Source organism: Apodemus sylvaticus, chromosome 2 (assembly GCF_947179515.1).
Source record: "Apodemus sylvaticus chromosome 2, mApoSyl1.1, whole genome shotgun sequence".
NCBI classification, from domain to species: Eukaryota; Metazoa; Chordata; class Mammalia; order Rodentia; family Muridae; genus Apodemus; species Apodemus sylvaticus.
In genome coordinates this window covers 184,988,010-185,010,612 of record NC_067473.1, presented here as the reverse complement: position 1 = coordinate 185,010,612, position 22,603 = coordinate 184,988,010, and positions in this window count along the sequence as shown.

Genomic DNA, 22,603 nt, shown 5'->3' with positions numbered 1-22,603 from the left:
CTGAACCATCTGTGAGATGAGCAGGTTGTTATTTTAAGATTTAGTTTACGTGTGCTCACACCTGCAGAAGTCAAAGTGACCCCAGAGGACAGAAGAGGGGATCTGAACTCCCAAACTTACTATCCTGAGTTACTATCATGAGTCACCATGTAAGTGGTAGCAACTGAACCCAGGTCCTCTGCAGGAATAGCAAGTGCTCTTAATCAGAGCCCAGATATGACTGAAAGTGCCATTCTAACGAAGAGTGAAGGCTCAGCAGGATTCTGATGGGTAGAAGACCGCAACACCCAGAGCAACCAAGACCCGCACTGAGATATCTCTCCTCATGCCTAAAACTGTGTTTTATCCTGTAGACATAAAAAAGAAAAACCTCACTGAATAAATATTTCCATCTCCTAACCTGCTGTGGGCAAGGTCTTTAGAAGCTCTGTAATAACATGGACAGACTGTCTCCAGAGGATTTTGGAGTCCCAAGCTGCTTTCAATCACATGGCCAACACACAGTGGGCTGAACATATGGTGTAAACCATGAGTCAAAACCAAATAAAGCAGGCTTGGTTTTAGAATTCCTTCACAAGGACGTTGCTGCTGTTCTGCCTGATCGTCAATGTGGCATTTGGTAGCAGCACCCAATCTTAACTGAAGCACTACTGAGCTGTCACTACGAACATCATTTGTGATTCCAGCCCCACTTCCTCCATAGAATCAGGTTAGTAATACTCAAATACTCTGTCCCAAGGGCGAGTCTTACTTCACTCTTTCCCAGCAGTCCATGGTTACTCTCTAATTAGCTACCAGATAAACCTAAAAAATTCCTAGGTACATTCAATTTATCTGTTGTACTTATCCATTTAAAAGCTGAAGGAGACATTCTTAGTAAAAAATAAGAATAATCAGTTTTCACGGCCTTTGATTAATGATGAGATTCAACACGTTCCCTTAAATAATCTTACTACAAACTTTACTTTTAAATATTAGATAGTGGTGTGCATCTCTAATCTCAGACTCTCAAGAGACTGAGGTGGGATGAGTGTTAACCAACTGGACTTTGAGGCAACACAGCAAGACCCTGTCTCCAAAGGAGAAGTGGCCAAAGGGAGGGGTGAGCTAACTGGGTTATTCTGAGGAAACCCCCAGGGATAGAGAGTCCAGCCTTTTCAAGACATAGGTGCAATTCCTGTTTCCCAATCTGTGCAGATGATGTACACAGCATGTATCCCAAGCAGGCCACCCCTTCCCAAGCCACCAGGCCTTTGTAGGAATCACAGGTCAGGTTTACCCTTCTGCCTAATGCATCCTATGCAGAGATCTCTGTAGATCTCAGGAACAACAGAAGGTGCTGGACCAGTAACAGAGCATGCTCGGGAGGTGACTGCCTGCTTTTTCCCTTTGATTTTTCCACTCTGCACATCGTGTCTTGCTGCCAACACAAGTGTCTCCCGTTTGGTGCTCTGGGGCCCTTCGTTCCCTGGACTAACGCCTCTGTAACTCCTAGGCCTCACACCAGGGCATCTCACTTCTGTCATGCTCACCTTTGCACCGAGACGATCATTAAGCTAATGTTTCTTTATTTAGTCTCTCCTCGTCCTTAACCTTAACTAGAATTTGCCCACTAAGCCAGAATTTACATTTTTGAGTGATCTGTTAACTTCAGTCCATAAACTTCTGTTTAAGAAGGCTGAGGGGAAAGAGGTTTTGTTTTGTTTTGTTTCAGTTTTTAAGACAGAGGTTCTCTATATAGCCCTGGCTGTCCTGGGACTCACTCTTTAGACCAGGCAGGCCTTGAACTCAGAAATCTGCCTGCCTCTGCCTCCCAAGTGCTGGGATTGAAGGCATGTGCCACCACTGCCAGGGTTGGTAAAGAGTTTGTTTTTCTTTCTTTCTTTCTTTCTTTCTTTCTTTCTTTCTTTCTTTCTTCCTTCCTTCCTTCCTTTCTTTCTTTCTTTTATAAGATTTATTTATTTTATGTGTATGAGTACACTGTAGCTGTCTTCAGACACATCAGAAGAGGGCTTCATTACAGATGGTTGTGAGCCACCATGTAGTTGCTGGGAATTGAACTCAGGATCTCTGTAAGAGCAGTCAGTACTCTTAACCACTGGCCATCTCTCCAGCCCCTGGAAAGAGTTTTCCAAAAGCAGATATAACATGAGAAAGACAACCCTAGTTTGAAAAATTGCTTTCATGGATAGACTCTTGCTGGTGAGTTAAAACTAGTTCCTGGTAAACAAAGCTTGGGCTGGGGAGTGTATCTCTCAGGCTCTGTAATGCCCAGTGGGGTGGGGGTGTGGTTCCCGCCCTCTTCAGCAGCTCCTCCAGACACTGGTTTCAGAAATGCCTTTCCAAGGAAGGATGCTGACTCTGCAGTGAATCCACTGCCAAGTAATTAGTGTTGTGGTCTGTTAAACTAGCCAGGGGATCAGGAAGCCAAGAGAATGTGTCACAACCATTATTTAAGTATGCCTCTCTTTTAAGTGCTTTAAACTACCGTGCTTCTATTCCATCTGAGGTCATTTGCACGTGACCTTCTGTTGCTTGACTTCACAATGAGATTGACATAATAACCACAGACAACCTTTTATGGAGAGACAGAAAAAAGTTATCACCCGTACCTGAGTTGTTGTTTGTTAACTATTAAAATCAGCACCTGTCCTTAGGTAAAATGAAAGCAAGCGGTCTGAGCCTACATCATTCGGCACCTCCAGCTTCCGGCTTCCGTTTCTCCACCTATAAACAAGGTGCCAGTAGTGAGGAATACAGAGTCCACTGAGGTGGGCAAATGACAGAGTGACAGCTGTGACCCCACAGCTTTCTTCCAGCAGTCTGAGTGGCTAACTATGTAGGATCCCTTGGGGAGCACACAGACAGTATCTGCAGATGTAACGGGAAATGTTACAACAGTAAAAATGATAATGGTATCCCAGTGGTCATGCAGCACGCCTTTAATCCCAGCACTCAGGAGGCAGAGGCAGGCTGGTCTCTGAGTTTGAGGCTAGCCTGGTCTACAGACTGAGTTCTAGGACCTCCAGGGCTCTGCAGAGAACAACCCCACCAGAGACAGAAAATAGTCAAGATGATACACCTTGACAATTTTCCTTTTTGAAAGAGAGAGAGGATCTCACTGTACAGCCCTAGCTGACCTGTGTAGATTAGGTTGGCCTTGAACTCAGAGAGCTGCACCTGCCTCTGTCTCTGGAACGGGAGTTGCATACCACCACACCCATCCTCCACCCCTGTTTTCCTTACCTTATCTTTTAAATTTTTATTTTTACACTTATTTATTTGTGTACGTAAGTCACGGAACAACCTGAGGCAGTCAGTTCTCTCATTCCTTCTGTCATGCAGGTTCTGGAGACGATACTTGGATCATCTGACTTGGCAGCAAATACCTCTACCTACTGAGCCCTCTTGCCAGACAGAATGTGATAGGCTTGACTGTACCACGGATTCTCATTTGACTCAGACAGTTGAGTGTGAGTTTAAGTTGTCTCACACCCTTGTTGCTATCAATCTAACAAGAATAGGATCTCAGGAGTCCAGGTCAAATCCTCACTACCTGGCCCAATTAAGTCTTCTCAAAAGACAATGGGTGTGAGAACCTAAATGTCAGACTCTGGAGTCCAGCAGATGCAAAGATGCAAAAACAAGCAATGAGTGACCTGTGAATAGGCAGGAGTGTGAAGTTACAGAAAAAAAGATCAAAACAAAGCAGTTAGTGACTGAAAGGGAGGGCGTCCGGGAGCCCCACATAGACTACCGTGTGGCCAGAGGTCACGACGCAGTAGACGCCATGACAGGAATGGCAGTAACAGCTGCAGATGGGCTCGCAGTGCAACTACAATAACAAAAAGAATAATTGTAAAAGTAAGCACACGCCAGCTTTAACTCTTTGCAGTTTACTAGCATGAATTCTGGAAAGCCTGTCTTAGTTCCTAAACGGGTAAAGCCACAGAGAGCTTACCAACTTCCCTGAGGTCACAAAACTACAAAATAGCATTATTCTACCCCGGTTTGGCACTGGTGCCTGCAGAAAGAAAGGCTGTTACATGGAGGATGCATACAGACAGTCTGAGTCTGTGTTCCCATGAGCCTCTGCAGCTCCACACTACCCCACCCCACCCCCACCCCCACCCCAGGTTCTCTCACTTCTCAGGTTGTCTCACACCCTTGTCTTTATCAGCTGGGATGATCTGAAACCCTTCAATGAGCGGCACTAACCATGTTGCTAATGAGGCACACTCGTGGGAGTGTTTCATATTTCCCAAGAGCCACAGACGGCACAGGTCTGAGTATTCTATTCTGAATCGATGAGGAAATTCTTAAGACTTGACCTGGTGGCCAAGATCATGGTTCTAATTTTGTTTCCTGGTGACTTGTTTTGGGTTAATCTTAGTCTGTCTTAGGGTCTATTTTGTCAGATACTACAGGAGTTCAGAATGTGTTACTCTACACCAGGTAATTATCATTGCATATTAATTAATGTCATTATATTAATTACAAGGCCCCTGCTCCACCTCCTTCTTTCCCTAAGTAACAGGAGTGGAGGAAGCTGTGATTACAGGCCCAATGAAGGAACACCAAGAGAAAGGAGCCTGAACATCATGTTATCTTTCTAGAACCTCTCTCAATCCGCAACCAGATCACTGAAGGAGTTTAGCTGTTTTCTAATTAGGGGGAAAACAAAGTCAGAGCATATCCTGCTACCATCTTGTTTTACAAAAAAAAAAAAAAAAAAAAAAAAAAAAAAACTCTTTCCAGCAATCTTGTCATGCTTTTATGAAGTAATCTCATGAGAAGGACCAGCGAGACAAAGAAAATGCTGCTTTTCTTAGAAAGTTATTTGTAATGTTTTGAACTTTCCTGTCAATCAAAGGACAGAAGTCCATCCTCCTGTGAGATGGGAAAAGAGTTAGACCAGAGCAGAAGCCCTTCCAGAGAGAAGCTGAATTGCAAGTAAGTTGCAAAGAACAACCCAGGAAATCTACTAAAATGCTGGGGGATCTAGTTAGACCTTTATGTCTCACGCTAAAAATTATTTCCCCATTGTATCGTTCTCTAAAAGAGTGTTTGAGAATATCATTGTAATATACTACCCACTGGCTTCTAAATAATTTTAGGAAACAATAAATATGTCTTTTTATGTATCCTTGTCCAAAACGCCACTCAGAATCCCCCGACTCTCTTCAGGAGCGCGTGTTCTGAGCCTGGCTTTATTTGTCCTGCCCTATTTTAAGCCCCAGGGCTGTTTGGTTCTCTCTTCTAAAGCTTTATTTATTTATAGAGTAAAGGAGTCATATGCGTGGAAATAATAACACCTTTGTCAGAAAGCACTGGGATCCAAAGCCCACTCTAAGTGGAGCATACTTCCTGTGCTGCAGCAGGCAGAAGCCAGAGAAGAGGATGCCTGTCCTGCAGCAGAGACCCCTCCTGCAGCAGAGACCCCTCCTGCAGCAGAGACCCCTCCTGCAGCAGAGACCCCTCCTGCAGCAGAGACCCCTCCTGCAGCAGAGACCCCTCCTCAGACTAGAAGTGTCAGTAAGCATGGGCTCTGCTCACCCCCGCAGAATCCCTCAGCTCTGCGGTGGCCTGCTCTCTGACCCCCTCTCTGCCCCAGCATCCTGCTCACTAATGGCTTCTAGACCATTCTTTTTTGGTGGTGGTGGTAGGGGGGGAATCCTGGGACTTGACCCAGGCAAAACAATTTCATGAGAAACTTTTAACAACCTGCTCCTTGTCCTTTCATGTTCTCTAACGGCTTATCTAGAATCTTATGTAATCTCCCCAGCCCTGAGAATAAGTGGCATTATTACCACCACTTTCTGGATGATGAAACTGAGGCCTAAAAGTGGAACCAGCTTCATAAGCAGGTGAGAGTTACAGTCACCCGAGGACAACCCCGCCCAACATCTCAGAGGGCACCCCACATGGGTTACTATTCTGCGATGCTGTCTTAGCATTTGTGTAATCCTGACCCTAGGCTAGCCTGGAACTTACTATGTAGCCCAAGCTGGCCTCAGATTCTAAGCAGTTCTGCAATTCTAAGTCTGCAATTCTGGAATTACGGCTATAAGCCCCCACACTTGCTTGTAACTTATTAACAAAAAGCCTCATGCTTTGCTCTGAGCCTGTAAGTCCTGCCTCTTACCCTGCCTCAAAGGGTTAAGTTGTTCTCCTCAGGTCACTCAGGCACTTGCCAGGCCCCAATAAGCCTTACTACACAACAGAAGCCATTTCTCAACTAGCTGGAGTCTCAAAGTCCAGGTCGAGAAGCTGAGGGTCTGATGTCTTCTGACACAGACCGTCATGGCCTGTGGCTGGCTGCTCTCTCTGTGTAGCTCCACATATTCTTCAGGTTGGGATTACTATAATGTCCTTTTTCTAACAAGATTTCCACTTTAAAGTCCCCTATCTTCAAATCCAGTCACATCCTGCATGCTAGAACTTAGGGTTTCTGTGGTGCCCATAGCAGTAAGTGGGGAACCGCCAGGCATTCCCTCCATGTTTGTTTGCAGTAAATCCAGTGTAAGGATGTGTGAGGCTTTTATTACCAGAGTAGAAATGAAGGCATAGAGAGATCTGTTCTGGCTGCCCTGATACACAGTATAGGCAACACAGGAAAAGCTTGGGTCTAACACCACGCTGATGGGAACTTCAGTGCTGAATCTGCTGCTGCTGGGCCCACACAGACACGGCTGCCAGTGAAGACGGTCCCCCTACAATTATAGGTTCTTGGCTTGTCTGCCTTTGGAAGATTTCAAAATAGCACACTTAACTCCGATTTGAGCTGAGTGGGAGGAAGAGGAGGGAGACACCATTGTATTTCTACTCAGAAGCCGCACAAAAGCAGCTCTGTGGACCCAAAAGCTGAGGTCTTTATCACAGGTTCAACCGGCTCTGGCTCCAGCTCTGAGCTGCAAGCAGGAAGGGGGGTAGCAGGGACAGGGCGTTGGGTTTGCTGAGACAGCCAGGGATTAAGATAGCTCTTTGAAATAATAAGACAGGAAATGCATTTCCAGTCTGGACGTGGACAGTGTTTAAATGCAGACAGATTTGAAGTCTGGGAATGCTCTGGTACCAGGTGGAAAAGAGGGGAGGGCATGGATTCTTCTTTGGATGTGTTTTTGAGTGACATGCGAACAGAGAAGGCATTGTCTCTGCTTTCCCCATATGTACAGGGGATTGAGGAAGTAGCTGGGAGACACAGAGCACACTGGCCTACCTGGCAAATTACTTCAGTTCTGCAGATCTCCAAGTCTTCTTAGCACCCTGATGTTTCCTAGTCCCACTCTGCCACTCAAATTCAGGATCAGCAGTGGTAATGAGTGTTCTTTATATGTGAAAGATGGCGTAGAATTTTCATTTGTGCTTGTTTTCAAATGACTATAATGTGATCTCTTATTATTCACTATTGTAGAGTGTTTTCCTAGGGGCTGGAACAATGGCTCTATGTGTCAAAGCACAAACCACTTTTGTAGAGGACCTAAGTTCCCAGCACCCACATGGAGGCTCACAACCACCTGTAACTCTGGGTCTGTGGATCTGGTGCCCTCTTCTGGTTTTATGGGTAATGCATGCATGTACTGCACATATACACATGCAGGCAAACACACATACTTTTTTAAAGATTCTTTTATGATTTAAAAAATTATGTTCTAGTAGTGGAAACCAGACATCTTCCTATGATGATCGATAAACATCACTGATGAAGAGCAGATGGGGTTTGCTCACCTCCAGAGAGAATACCCAGAAAAGAATTAGATAATACTGGGAAAAAAGTTAAAAAGATAGGACAACATTATAGTACATGGAAATATGACATGGAACTGTGTTGGCTGGTTTTGCATGTCAACTTGACACAAACTGGAGTTATCATAGAGAAAGGAGCTTCAGGTGAGGAAATGCCTCCATGAGATCCAGCTGTAAGGCATTTTCTCAATTAGTGATCAAGGGGAGAGGGCCCATTGTGGGCCATCCCTGGCCTGGTAGTCTTGGGTTGGTAGTCTTGGTTTCTATAAGAAAGCAAGCTGAGCAAGCCAGGGGAATCAAGCCAGTAAATAACATCCCTCCATGGCCTCTGCATCAGCTCCTGCTTCCTGACCTGCTTGAGTTCCAGTCCTGACTTCCAATCCATAGCAACAGCAATGTGGAAGTGTAAGCTGAATAAACCCTCTCCTCCCCAGCCTATTTCGTGGTCATGATGTTTGTGCAGGAATAGAAACCCTGACTAAGACAACTTGGTACTAGCATAGTGAGGTATTCCTGTGACAACCTGACCATCTTTTGAAGAGGACTGTGGAAGGACTTTGGAACTTTGGGCTAGAAGATCCATTTGGTGTTAAGAGTTCTGTGGGATGTTGTGTAGTAGCTTGGAAGATAATGTCGAGAACAGTGCCGACAATTGAGGCCTGGCTTGTGGAATTTCAGAGGGAAGATTAAAGATTCTTATCAGGGCCATGTTTTGATCATGAAGATTCTGTGGTTTTGGTTAGCTGTGGCTGAAGAATCATCTGTGATTAACAAGATACCAGAACCACTAAAGTGAACTTTTGTGTTACTGGGACTATTGATGCTGGGTAGCTGGAGCTAAGAAATTAATGGTGGTTAAGAAGAGATCAGCATCACTGAGGTGAAATCTTCTGGGAAGTGTTTTCTGAGAGCACACAGAGGCTGTGTTCCAGTGATAGCCAAGGTTGTACCTCATGCTGTGGCTGGATTTGGTATTGTGTAATAGTCACCCAGGTGGTACTGGTTTTGAAGGCATGAAGGGGTCATGAAGAGCAGCTGAGGCTCAGCACTTTGAGAGACCAGGAAAGGCCATTGGTGAAGGTGTAGCCTCAGTTGCATTTGATGACCCAGGACTGAAGGGGTCATACAAAGGAGTTGAGGCTTGGCACCACGTAGAGGGCCTATGAGAGGCTATTGGTGAAGCCTAGTTACAGTGGACGACAGCAGTGTTTTGGAGATGCCAGTGCCATGCAATGACACCAAGAACAGCAGCAGCAGTGGAGTACAGGCAGCTGGAGCCTAGAAGATATGTGCATGCTGCAGAGGGCAGAGCTGGAGAAGTGACCCAAGCCCTTGGAAGAGCCCAGAAGATCGTGAGTTGGATCCCAGACATTGGGCGGTTGGCATTTGATTTTGCCTTTGATTGTGACTGTGCCCTGATAGTTTTCCCTCTTAAAGGAAGAAAGTATTTTAGTGGAGCCCACAGTTAAGAGACCTTGAGTTGTAAAAGATATTGGATATTTTAAAGGGGTTGACATTTTAATATATAAGAATTTGCAAAGACTGTAGGACTTTTAAAGTTATTTAGATCTTGGTGATGAATAAGAAAGTAGGGATTTCTGAGTAGTATTGCATTGTGTAAATATACCACATTTTCTGTACCCATTCTTCCTTTGTGGGGCATCTGGATTCTTTCCAGCTTCTGGCTATTATAAATAAGGCTACTATGAACATAATGGAGCATGTGTCTTTATTGCATGCCAGGGAATATGCCCAGGAGAGGTATAGCAGGGTCCTCTGGAAGTGTCATGTCCAGTTTTCTGAGGAACCGCCAGACTGATTTCCAAAGTGGTTGTACCATCTTACAGCCCCACCAGCAGTGGAGGAGTGTTAGAAACAATGAATTCACAAAATGTTTAGGCAAATGGTTTGATCTGGAAAATATCATCCTAAGTGAGGTAACCCAGTCACAAAAGAATACACATGGAATGCAATCTCTGATAAGTGGATATTAACTAGCCCAGAAGCCCTGAATACCCAAGGCACAAATCGCATAACAAATGACCCCCATGAAGAAGAAGTATGGAGAAGGTCCTGATCCTGGAAAGGATTGATCTAGCATTGGAGGGGAATATAAGGACAGAGAAAAAAAGGAGGGAGGTCATTGGAGAATGGATGGAGAGAAGAAGGTTTATGGGACATATGGGGAGGGGGGATCGGGAAAGGGGAAATCGTCTGGAATGTAAACAAAGAATATAGAAAATAAAAATATTTAAAAAAAAAAAGAAAGTAAAGATTGAGGCTTAATAGTGATGTGTTTGTGTGTCAGGTTGACAAGGGGTCAATTGTGCTGGCTGGTTTTGTGTGTCAACTTGACACAGGCTGGAGTTATCACAGAAAAAGGAGCCTCCCTTGGGGAAGTGCCTCCATGAAATCCAGCTGTAAGGTATTTTCTCAATTAGTGATCAAGGGTGGGAGGACCCACTGTGGGTGGTGCCATCCCTGGGCTGGTATTCTTGGGTTCTATAAGAGAGCAGGCTGAGCAAGCCAGGGGAAGCAAGCCAGTAAGTAACATCCCTCCATGGCCTCTGCATCAGCTCCTGCTTCCTGACCTGCTTTGAGTTCTAGTCCTGACTTCCTTTGGTGATGAACAGCAGTGTGGAAGTGTAAGCGGAATAAACCCTTTCCTCCCAACTTGCTTCTTGGTCATGATGTTAGTGCAGGAATAGAAACCCTGACTAAGACAGGAACTAAATCCTATATGGAAAAAAAATTCTATACAGGACAGTTTTGAGACAACTGGCAAATAATATGGATAGCAATGTGTCTGTATCAAGATTTTCCCATATCATAATTACACTTCAATCTACATGAGGCTATCATGTTCTTTGGATGGGTATCCATCCAAAGATGGATGGATGGATGGATGGATGGATGGATGGATGATTGATAGATAGATAGATAGATAGATAGATTCAAACAGAATGGGAGAGAAGGAGACATATGCAGAGTTTCAAGTGAATTCAGGAAATCTATTGATAAACACAAACTAATAGAATATGGCAGGGGGTTATTTTGTGAATCTGAACAGAGAACATGTGTGAGCTCTTGATTTTACTTTTGCAAATTTTCTGTTTGAAATTGCAACTGTGAGTGTAGTGCCTTCAGGGGCCAGAAGAGGGCCTCAGATTCCTCTGGACCTGGAGTTCCAAGTGGATGCCTGTGGGCTGCCTGATGTAGGTACTGGGATCCAAGCACCAAACCTTGACAACGCAGAAAGCGGTCTTAACAACTAAGCTGTCTCCACAACCCCTTAGCCCTACTGCAACTATAAAACCTTCCCACTTCTCTGCCCTGCTTTGTGTTTCTGGGGGTGGGGAAAGGAAAAAGAAAAGAAAAACGAACACTGGCTAGCCCCCATGACATCACTGATACAGGTGTCTTAGAGACCCTGGGAAATGGATGCTCAGAGCAAGACTTCCACGTGCTTGTGTGGTGTGGTCTGCTCTGAGAATGGAACCATAAAGAGGATGTTGGGAATAGGGCAGAGAACTTAAGGTAGTGTGCAATGGCTGTATGGCTTCTACGGATCCCCAGTCTGTGCTGGTGCCTGGGTGACCCTTCAGAAATGTGTCCTGTGTTGATCACGTGGACAAATCCCACAGAACGGGACTGTATGAGTTACATTTCTTGTTGCTATAAATGTTAGTTTACAGGGGATTCCACTAGGCGCCTCCCAGGTACCTAGCTTACTGTCGCCACCCTACCTCCAGGTGCATCACCTATGGGCAGCTTAGAAAAGAACTACCCCACCACCCAGCGCTCTCCCTCCCTACCTCTCTCTCCCCTCCCCCTCCCCCTTCTCCTCCCCCCTCTTGCTTCCTCTTGTCCCACAAATTCCCAGCCAGTCTTTCTCCCCACTTTCTGTCTTTCTCTGTGCTCTTCCTCTTCCCTGCCCTCCTAGCTCTGCTCCTGTCCGTCTGCCTTTCCACATGTCTACTCCTCTGCCTCTACCTCTTCTCCAGGTCCTTACTCCCCTTTCTTCCCAAATAGACTCCCTTATATCAGACCTGTTGCATGGCGCAATTACTGGGGGGCCACACCCTGGCAAGAGCCCACCAGATAGGCCCTCTACCAGCTCTACCAGCTCATTATATTTCGTAACAGTAACTAAATACCTGAGAAAAAAGGGAGAAGGATTTGTTCCGGCTCACAGCTTGAGGGGATTCAGCGCATCATGGTGGAGACCTAGTGGCGGCTGGAACAGGAAGCAGTTGGTCACCTCGGCCTCTGCAGTCAGAAAACACAAAGATGGATCGGATCTTGGGTGCTCAGCCCACCTCCCCGCCCCCACACTTATTCCAGTTAAGCTCCCGGCCCATTGGAAGATCAGAGGGACCTGGGGTAAGGCAGCTTCTGGACCCAGCGCCAGGGAGGAAGGACCCGCACTCTGGACACAGGGAAGGCACTGCCTTCCACCGAGAGAGATTAGATGATTCCTCCTAACACTCAGCTGGGATCAGAGTGCCTCCGACCTAACTCTGAATCCAAGTTCAAAGCGCTTATCACCACAGCACTTTCATCACGCAGAGGCCTGCGGACACTCCTCTCCCCTCAGAGACAAGGCAAGCACGTACTCAGTGGCTCAGGCATTTTTAGCTAACACCATAGAACTCAGCAGACGATGGCATTAAAAGATCTGGAAAAGACCCAACGCAACCAACCAAGGCCAACTAACAGCGCTGCCCTGCGCCTCCAGTCCCTCTCGATATTACAATGCTTCACAGAGTTTCCCTCATTCAGTAGAATTCTGTGTTTTCACTTCCGGCTCTCCAGGTGAGATAATGACAAAGTGAAAATAGAAAATAACACTTGCATTTCAAAGATAATCTTTTCCTAGGAACAAACGTCTCAGCTTTGTCAAAGTCCCAAGGAAAACCATCTCAGAAGTCAGTGCAATATGAACTTCTTATTTAAGGTTCTTTTTAAAACCACATTTCATCATTTGTGCTACATAATTATTACAAGTCTTTGAACTTTATTCGAGCTACTTAACCTCAAAACTTCCTTTTAGGGTTTATAGGTAAATCTTTTGGTATCAAATCCAGTAGTAAGAACTTACCTGAAAATTATAAAATACATTCACCAACTTCTGCCTCCAATCTGGTCTGAACAGGCCTTTTATCTGCAAACAAGCTTTTATCCTTGACTTAAATATATATATATATATATATATATATATATCATGAGAGGGCTGGAAAGATGTCTCAGCAGTTAAGAGCACTGACTGCTCTTCCAGAGGTCCTGAGTTTAATTCCCCACAACCACATCTTGGCTCACAACCATCTGTAATGGGATCTGATGCCCTCTTTTGGTGTGTGTGAAGACAGCTACAGTGTACGTATATAAATAAAATAAATAATATATATACATTTATATATGAATATATTTAATTTAATATATTTATATACAAATATATTTACTATATTGTATTAATTAACATGTAATTTATTATATATTAAATTATATATTAATTAAATATATAATTAATATAAATTAAATATATTCATATATTCATGTATATTCATGTATATTTCATTATATATTGAATATATACACATATGTATATATGTATATACATATGAATATATGTATACATATGTATACATACACACACACACACACACATATATATATATATATATATATATATAGAGAGAGAGAGAGAGAGAGAGAGAGAGAGAGAGAAATCCTTTGTGTAGCCGCCAGCGGCTACATGTGAACCAGGTTACCTGTTGAAAGAATCTTGGGGAACAGGGACACAGACAAGGGATTTGAGTCAAGCCTAGGATTCTGGTCAAGACTGCTTTTAATAAATTGAAGACAGGTTTTATAGACATTTGGGGGATCGGCCAACCCCCCAGAAGTCGGTAGCTTCAAAGGCGGTGCTGTGAATTCTCTGGCTCCAAGTCTCAGCGGGTCGTCTGCCTACTGCCTGAGAGCTCAGGTGAACGCCGGCCTGGGGGCGGTGTCGATAGCCGAGGTGTGGAGTCCCTTTGTTTGTAGAACAAAGGCCGGAGGTAGCCATCGGAAGAGTTGGGTGCCCGCTAGCCAACTAGTTGCAGGGGGGGAAGGGTACAATTCCCCCTTAATTATTAAATTTAAAACCACTCAGTGGAAATGATTAAGTTCATCCAATGGATGACGGGCATTCATCAGTGAGTGAAAGCATTGGCCACAGCCCCCTTAAGTGTTACCGACATCTTTTTTCAGGGGGGGGGCTAGACCGCCTTTTTCAGGACGGTCTTACGATGTCAAACCCCCATGCAGCTGGGCGTGCTTTTCAGGGAAACTCGGAGCCAGGAATTTTTTCCCTTTCCCTTGCAGTGCCTCGCCTCGCACCTCAACTGATGCCCATGTTTGTTGTGACAACAAACACGCATGATTCCGAGTATCAAGCAGCCTCATCTCCGAGGACTTCCACTGGCAGAGTAAATTCTCTGCGGCTAAGCGTTGGCTAGCTGAAAAGGCAACCCATCCTCCACCTAGGGCCATTGCTGAAGGAATTTCGTCTTCTGAGTGTTATCTGCTTCAAATATAAAAGGAGATTAAGAGAACCTGTCTGGTTAGTCTTGGGAGGTCAAACCGGTTTTTGGTTTAATTGAAATTCAGTGGCCTCAGGGAAGAGCCCTGGCCGGCAACTTAGTTTGCATGAACACAAAGGAACTATGCCTCCCCAAGCAACTGGGAGGTGGCTTGAAAAACAGCCTTTGAATTAATTATACTTACCTACAGTTTGGGGGTGGAATCCACTCAGGCAAAAGGCCTGGCTTGCAACTTAATTTGCAAGGAGACAAAGGAACTATATCTCCCCAAATGAGTGGGGCGGCTTGGAAAACAGCCTTCTGACCTAAATATACTTACCAACCGTTTTTGGGGTCGAATCCACTTGTCTTACCAATCTTTCTGGCAACCAACGCGCCTCGTCCTGTTCTTGTGAAAAAACGCATACCGCGCCTCTTCCCCATATCAAAACGGGGTCTGGGCCTTTCCAAGAATTATTTAAAGGATCCCGCCACTTAACCATGGCGTAGGAATTGGAAGTAGCCGGATGCCAATGCCTGTCAGCGGCAGACTGGCCTTCCGCATCCGTTTGGAGAAAATTTAAAACGAATAGAACAAAGGCAAGATGTGACTTTGGGGACCGAGGGGGATATAAATTTCCCTTCTTAGTTTTAATAAGCCAATTTTTAAGCGTGCGATGGGCGCGCTCCACTATTCCTTGCCCCATTGGATTATAAGGAATTCCAGTTTTAAGTTTTATATTAAATTCTTTACAAAATGAGATAAAGTTCTTACCAGTGTAGGCTGGTCCATTGTCTGTCTTAATGACCTTGGGTACTCCCATGGTATTAAAGGCTTGTAAACAATGATCAATTACATTTCTAGAGGCTTCTCCGGTATGCAGGGAAGCAAAAATAAGTCCTGAGCACGTATCAATGCAAACATGTATAAATTTTAATTTCCCAAACTCCGCATAGTGAGTTACATCCATTTGCCAAATTTGATTGGGCACCAGGCCACGTGGATTAACCCCTAAATGGGGCACTGGTGCTAAAGTGAGACAATTAGGGCATTGCTTTACGATCATTCTAGCTTGTTCTTTTGTGATCTTATGGCGGAGTCTCAACGTATGACTCGAAAGATGAAATTTATCATGATCACGTTTTGCCAATTCTATGGGTGTGAGTGCCAAGACTTGACCAATTAGTGCTTTGTCAATGCACTCATTGCCCTGAGCCAGAGGTCCAGGGAGACCCGAGTGAGATCTAATATGTCCTATATAAAAAGGATTTTTCCTAGCAAGAATGATACCTTGCAATTGTGAAAACAAGGATCCAGCTGGCGTATTAAAATTAAACATGCCACAGGTTTCTAGTTGCGGTATCGAAAATGCAACATAAGCACTGTCAGTAAAGAGATTAAACGTACTATTTACAGTTTGAAAAACACACAGCACTGCTGTAAGCTCTGATAACTGAGCAGATAACCCAGGCGTTTCTACGACCACCTGTTGATTGTTAACACGATATCCGGCTTTTCCTTTTGATGAACCATCTGTGAACACTAGGAGTGCATTCTGCAGCGGCTGTAGAGATGTCATTTTTGGAAATACGACCTCATGCATATTTAAAAACTTTATTAACTTGTCTTGAGGATAATGATTGTCTATACACCCTTTAAAACCAATCTGAGCCAGCAGCCAATCTGTGCTATGCTGTTTTAGCCATTCATCCTGATTTACACTGTAAGGTTGTATAATAAAGTCCGGTTCCTTACCAAAATAAGTCAATGCCTGCTTTCTACCAAGCATAATTACTTGGGCCACTGCTTCAAAATATGGCAAGATATTACGCCTAGAAGACACCCTCAAATGAATCCACATCAGAGGAGCCTTTTGCCATAATAATCCTGTAGGCGAATGAGTAGTATTAAAAATTAGCAGATGCAGAGGTAAGGAATAATCTATATAGGTAATAAATTGGTTCTCAATAGCTTTCTCCACTGTCTGTAAGGCAAAAAGTCCTTCTGAAGTTAATACCCTAGGGGATGTCGGATCGGCATTTCCTTTAAGAATATCAAATAAAGGTTGTAATTCCCCTGTGGTAAGTTTTAAATACGGCCGAAGCCAATTAATGTCACCCAATAATTTCTGAAAATCATTTAAAGTTTTCAAATTGTCCCTGCGGATAATTATCTTCTGGGAAAAAATTGACTGGTCCGTAAGTTTAAAACCTAGATAGTTATATGGCTCCTGAATCTGAATCTTCTCTGGAGCTATCTGCAGCCCTTTAGCGACCAGGGCTTGCTGCAAATCTCTAAAACATAAAAGCAAGGTCTGAGGATTTTTTCCTGCAATTAGAAAATCATCTGTGAAATGGATAAAGTAAATATCTGGCCATTTCTGTCTCACAGGTTGAATGGCCTGTGCTACGAATTTCTGGCACAAGGCGGGGCTGTTTGCCATGCCCTGGGGAAGCACGGTCCATTCAAACCTTTTCATAGGCTCTGCAAAGTTAATAGAAGGAACACTGAACGCAAACCTTTTGCAGTCTTCAGGGTGCAAAGGAATGGTAAAGAAACAATCTTTTAAATCTATGACTATTTTATGAAACCCTTTTGGAATAGCCACGGGAGATGGAAGACCCGTTTGTAAGGTTCCCATGGGCAACATTGTTTCATTTACCTTTCTTAAATCCTGTAACAATCTCCATTTGCCGGACTTCTTTTTAATTACGAATATCGGCGTGTTCCATGGAGATAATGACTCTATAAGATGTCCTGCCTCTAACTGTTCCTGCACCAAAAGCGAGGCAGCCTCCAATTTCTCTTTAGTTAAAGGCCACTGATCAACCCACACTGGAATGTCGCTAAGCCATTGAATTTTATCGGCGTGGGGTGCAGGAGAGATAGTGGCCATTACTGAAAATGCCCCAGACTTCTAGAGTTAGGGTTTGCCTGGGGGTTTTTAAACCTACTAGTGCCTTGTCCTTCATATCCAAGCCCCCGAGTAGGCTCGGATTCCTCCGACACTGTCTTTTGCTTAGAGGCAATTTCATTAGGATTACACAGAATTAAATTCATCTGAGATAACAGGTCTCTGCCCCAGAGCGTGGTAGGCAACTTCTGCATCACGAAAGGCCGAATTTGTCCTGAATTTCCATCTGCATCTTTCCAAGTTAGAAGTCTAGCGCTCTGTTTCGGATTATTTGCATAACCGATTCCTTGCAGATGCGTTAGGGTCTCTGTCAAAGGCCAATTAGACGGCCAGTCCTGTCCCTTAATAATTGTAACATCAGCTCCCGTATCTATTAATCCTTCAAAACTCTTTCCTTCAATAGTCAATTTAAGGTTAGGTCTTTTATTAGTAATAGACTGAACCCAGAACACTCCGGAGGAGCCAAAGCCCTCCTCCCCTCTCTTATCTTTAATGAATTTGGAAGGCAGTGCATGTAAGGGCACCAAGACTAACTGGGCAATTCTTTGATTAGCTGGAATACTTATGACACCACGAGAGGAAGCAGCCATAATTTTAATTTCTCCCTCATAATCACTGTCTATGACTCCTGGATAAATCTGTAGTCCCTTCACAGTAGAACTGCTTCGTCCTAACAACAATCCCCAAGTACCTTCAGGTAATGGCCCAAAAACTCCCGTGGGCAAAACCTGAACTCCCATCTCTGGAGTTAGTACGGCATTGCAGATGCAACAGAGGTCCAGCCCTGCACTTCCTGGTGTAGCTCTGGTGAGGTCAAGGATGGATTTCCTTGGCTCGGCAGTAGCTGTGCCCCACAGACAGTCTGATGCATCGGGGCCTGGGGCTGGCCCCTCCCCCCGTTTCCCGACACGGGTCTACCTTGGAAGTTATTTTTTGACTTGTCTCTCTTAACCCATTGATTTCCTTTTCTACACTTATGGCACGTTCCTGGTGGACCACCTGATTGCCCGTTTATACTGGGCTTATTATCAGGACAATCACTCTTAAAATGACCCAGACTACCACATTTAAAACATCTCCTATTTCCTCGTCTTTGTGACAGAATTCCTTGAATAGTTGTTCCCTGCAGCGCTGCAGCTATAGCTAAACCCTGATTATAGGAAGGACCGATCTCAGAACAAAGGCGAATGTAACCGGCTAGGTCTGTCTTTCCTCTCTGGGGTCTAATGGCCTCTCGGCAGGCCGCATTAGCATTCTCATAGGCTAGTTGCGTAACCAGCGGATTCTCTGCCTGAGAGTTTCCAAAAATTCTATTAGCCGTTTTCAGCAATCTGTCTACGAAATCCTGAAAGAGTTCGTCGGGAGCCTGTTTCACAGCTGTTAGATTTCCACTAATATCTCCCTTAGCTGGTAACAGAGTCCAAGCACGGCGGGCGGCCACCGCAATCTGCGCATACACTGCGATGGGAAACCCAATCTGGTTATTATTTCCTTCAAATAGGCCTTCCCCCAACAACATCTCCGCATTCCATTCTGGATGGCCTGCTTGAGTGTTAGTGGCAGCGGTTCTTTTGCAAGCCTCACGCCATTCAGAACTCCAGAGCAAGAAATCTCCCCCCGACAACGTAGCTTTACACAGCGTTTTCCAATCCTGTGGAGTTAGATTCGACTCAATCACAGTATCCAACAACGCCTGTGTAAAGGGAGCTGTCGGGCCGTACTGGGCTACGGCTAGCTTTAACTCTTTTATCACCTTAAATTCCAAGGTCTGATATTGTCTGACCACATTGTCCTGGTCTTCTATCTCAAGGACTGGAAAAGCTAAGATTTCTGACGTATCCTGCCCCTCTCCGCGGGCCTGGTTTATAACTCTTTCTAATGGCGACTGGCGGGTCTCCGAGTTATTGTTCTCTCTAGTATTAGAGACCCTTTTTAGCTCCTGTAACTCATTAGTCAATTTCTGCAATTTAATTTCAAACTCTAACTTTTGTAATTGCATATCCTTCTGGATTTCGGCCTCTGCCATCAAGGTCACAGGCGGCGCGGATGGCGCTACAGAGGGCCAAGTTTCTCCATGAACTTCAATTGCTCCTTTCTCGGGATGAGCTATTTTTTTCCTAACCACAGACTCATCAGAACTGTCTCTTTGTTTACGAGACTCAGGTTGTGGAGAATTTTCTATAACAGGGATCCTCTCCACATGGCCTTTTACTTGAAAATCCTCACTTTCATGAATAACACCTAATTCTTCCAAACTCCCTTCATCTATGATGTCCTTAATCAGAGTCCAAAGGCAGAGGGTGATATTGTCTGCCTTGGCTGCCTTTAGCGAATTACCAATTCTCAGCCAAGTTCTCTCATTTAACGTTCGTTTTTCTCGGAACCAAGGACAACAGGAATATATCTGGTCCAAGAAATCTTCTAATCTTTCCTCTTCAAACCCAATCCCTTTTGCCTGAAGCAACTCTTGAATGTTGCGTGCGCAGATCTCGCGCGAACTTTCCTGTCCCATTTTTTCCTATCCTTTTAACCCAAGCAACTCCTGTGTCGGGTGCACACAATATGCTTGAAAAACTGTATCTCTTCCTTGCACTCACAACGATAGACACGAATTCACTAGCGCTAGTTTTAACTTCTATGTTGCTTACCGTGCAGATACCATTAATTTTCACCTTTTTTCTGCGAAGCTTCGCTGGATAGGGCCACCTCAGGAATTCTCTCGTGCCAGGTCTCCCACGTTCAGGCGCCAGTATGTAGCCGCCAGCGGCTACATGTGAACCAGGTTACCTGTTGAAAGAATCTTGGGGAACAGGGACACAGACAAGGGATTTGAGTCAAGCCTAGGATTCTGGTCAAGACTGCTTTTAATAAATTGAAGACAGGTTTTATAGACATTTGGGGGATCGGCCAACCCCCCAGAAGTCGGTAGCTTCAAAGGCGGTGCTGTGAATTCTCTGGCTCCAAGTCTCAGCGGGTCGTCTGCCTACTGCCTGAGAGCTCAGGTGAACGCCGGCCTGGGGGCGGTGTCGATAGCCGAGGTGTGGAGTCCCTTTGTTTGTAGAACAAAGGCCGGAGGTAGCCATCGGAAGAGTTGGGTGCCCGCTAGCCAACTAGTTGCAGGGGGGGAAGGGTACACCTTTGAATGTTCATTGATCCCAGAGGTTTTGATTATGTGTGTGTCCTGGAAATTCCCTCTTTTTTTTTTTTTTTTTTTTTTGAGACAGGGTTTCTCTGTGTAGCCCTGGCTGTCCTGGAACTCACTGTGTAGACCAGGCTGGCCTCGAACTCGGAAATCTGCCTGCCTCCCAAGTGCTGGGATTACAGGCGTGTGCCACCACCACCTGGCTGGAAAGTCCCTCTTAACCTCACCAGCCAGGTCCCCTCCCACAAGACGTCGCTCACGCCCTGATTAGTCTTGTATGTTTCATGACTAATCTGTAATCCACTTAGCTTTTGTCTGTAACAGCATGGTAGCAGTTTAAACTCTGGGTCTTTAAGAACTGTCTGGGGAATTTGTTAGAACAGAGACTCAGAAGGACTGGGACTTTTGAAGGCAGAGTTAGATAAATAGGTAATGAAATGCTTCTGTCTGGAATCCTGTGGCTAGCTGGTTCCAGCACTCCACAAACCAATTACATCTACAGCAACCAGTAAGGTTTTATAGCTATAGAACACCAGCATAAAAGTGATATTTGGGGCTTGTGAGGTGGATCAGGAGGTAGAGCACTTGTCGTGCTGCACGCCTGATAGCCTGAGTATGAGCCCCAGAATCCACAAATGCTGGATGAGAGGCACACACCTAAGACCCCAGCACTCCTTCATGGAGACGGGCAGCAGAGACGGGAGAATCGGCAGAAGGCTTGCTAGCTGGCTACCAGCTACTGTCCAGAACACACAACAGCATAAACAACAAGAGACACTGCATCAGCAAGATGGAAAAAGAGCCAGCTCCCCAAACTGGTCCTGTGACCTTCACATGTATGTCATGACATGTGCATGCTCACACATACACACACATACGCATTCACACACATGCACACACATGCACACATACATATACTTACACATTCACACACATTCACACACATGCACACACATGCACACACATGCACACATACATATACTTACACATTCACACACATGCACACATATGCACACATACATATACTTACACATTCACACAGACACACACTTGCACATACACACTAACTGTAATATTTGGAGTTTTCCAATGCTCTGTGCACATTGGTGGTCTATGCAAGTGGAAGCAGCCTGGAGTTTGCATGGGTGGACCCAGGTGTTTATGTAAAGGTGATATGAAAGAGTGGCCCCATGTTCTGGAAAGACTCAATGAAGCAGTATTCAGCAAAACCAGAACGGGGAAATGGGAAGGGGTGGGTGGGAGGACAGGGGGAGAGGAGGAGGCTTGTGGGACTTTCAAGGAGTGGGGGGCTAGAAAAGGGGAAATCATTTGAAATGTAAATAAATTATATCGAATAAAAAAATTAAAAAAAAAAAGGTGACATGAATGTGAACATCAGCTCCTCAGCTTGGAAGTTTTCTATGCTTAGTGACAGCTGTAATGTGAACTCAAGAATTCAATGATGGTATTGGAAGTTATGTCAGAGATAAAAACCAGGCATGGTCACATACATCTGTAGTCTCTTCCTGGAGTGTGGAGGCGGTAGGACAACATAAGTTTGGTACCAGCCTGGTCTCCATATCAAGGCCAGCCAGGGATGCATAGTGAGATTCTGTTTTGAAATTCAATAAATAAATAGCCTCAAATAAACCAGAAAACAAAAAACACCTTTCAACTCTTATTCCCATTTCTTTTTCTCCAGGATGATTTTCCTGTTCTTGCTCAAAAATACCCATGATTCAATTCAGGTGTAAGGGCTGGACCACCTTCCTGTCCGTCCCTCCCCGCTCCCTCAGCCCCACCCAGACCACCAGAGGGATTGTTTGCCTTTTGAGACAGGGCCCAAGGCTGGTCTCTGATTTGCTGTGAAGCTGAGAATGATTTTGAACTTCTGATCCTCCTGCCCCACCTAAGTGCTGTGGTTACAGGCGTGCACCACCACGTCTGCTTTTACATGTGGTTATAGACATGTACCACCAAGCCAGGTTTTGCACCATGCTTAGAGCATGCTATGAGACACTCCACCGGCTGAGCTCCATCCCAGCCCCTGTAACCTGTAGGTTACACTCCACCGTCCTGCCCACTCCATTACAATTCTGTCTTATGCAGCTCAGTCAGAACTACTTCCTCATTACCTATGATTAAGCATGAAACATTCAAACTTCCCCTATATCAGTCAGATTTCTTTTTATTGTAAGCAACAGAACCAGACCTGGCAGGTTTAAGCTGAAAAATAG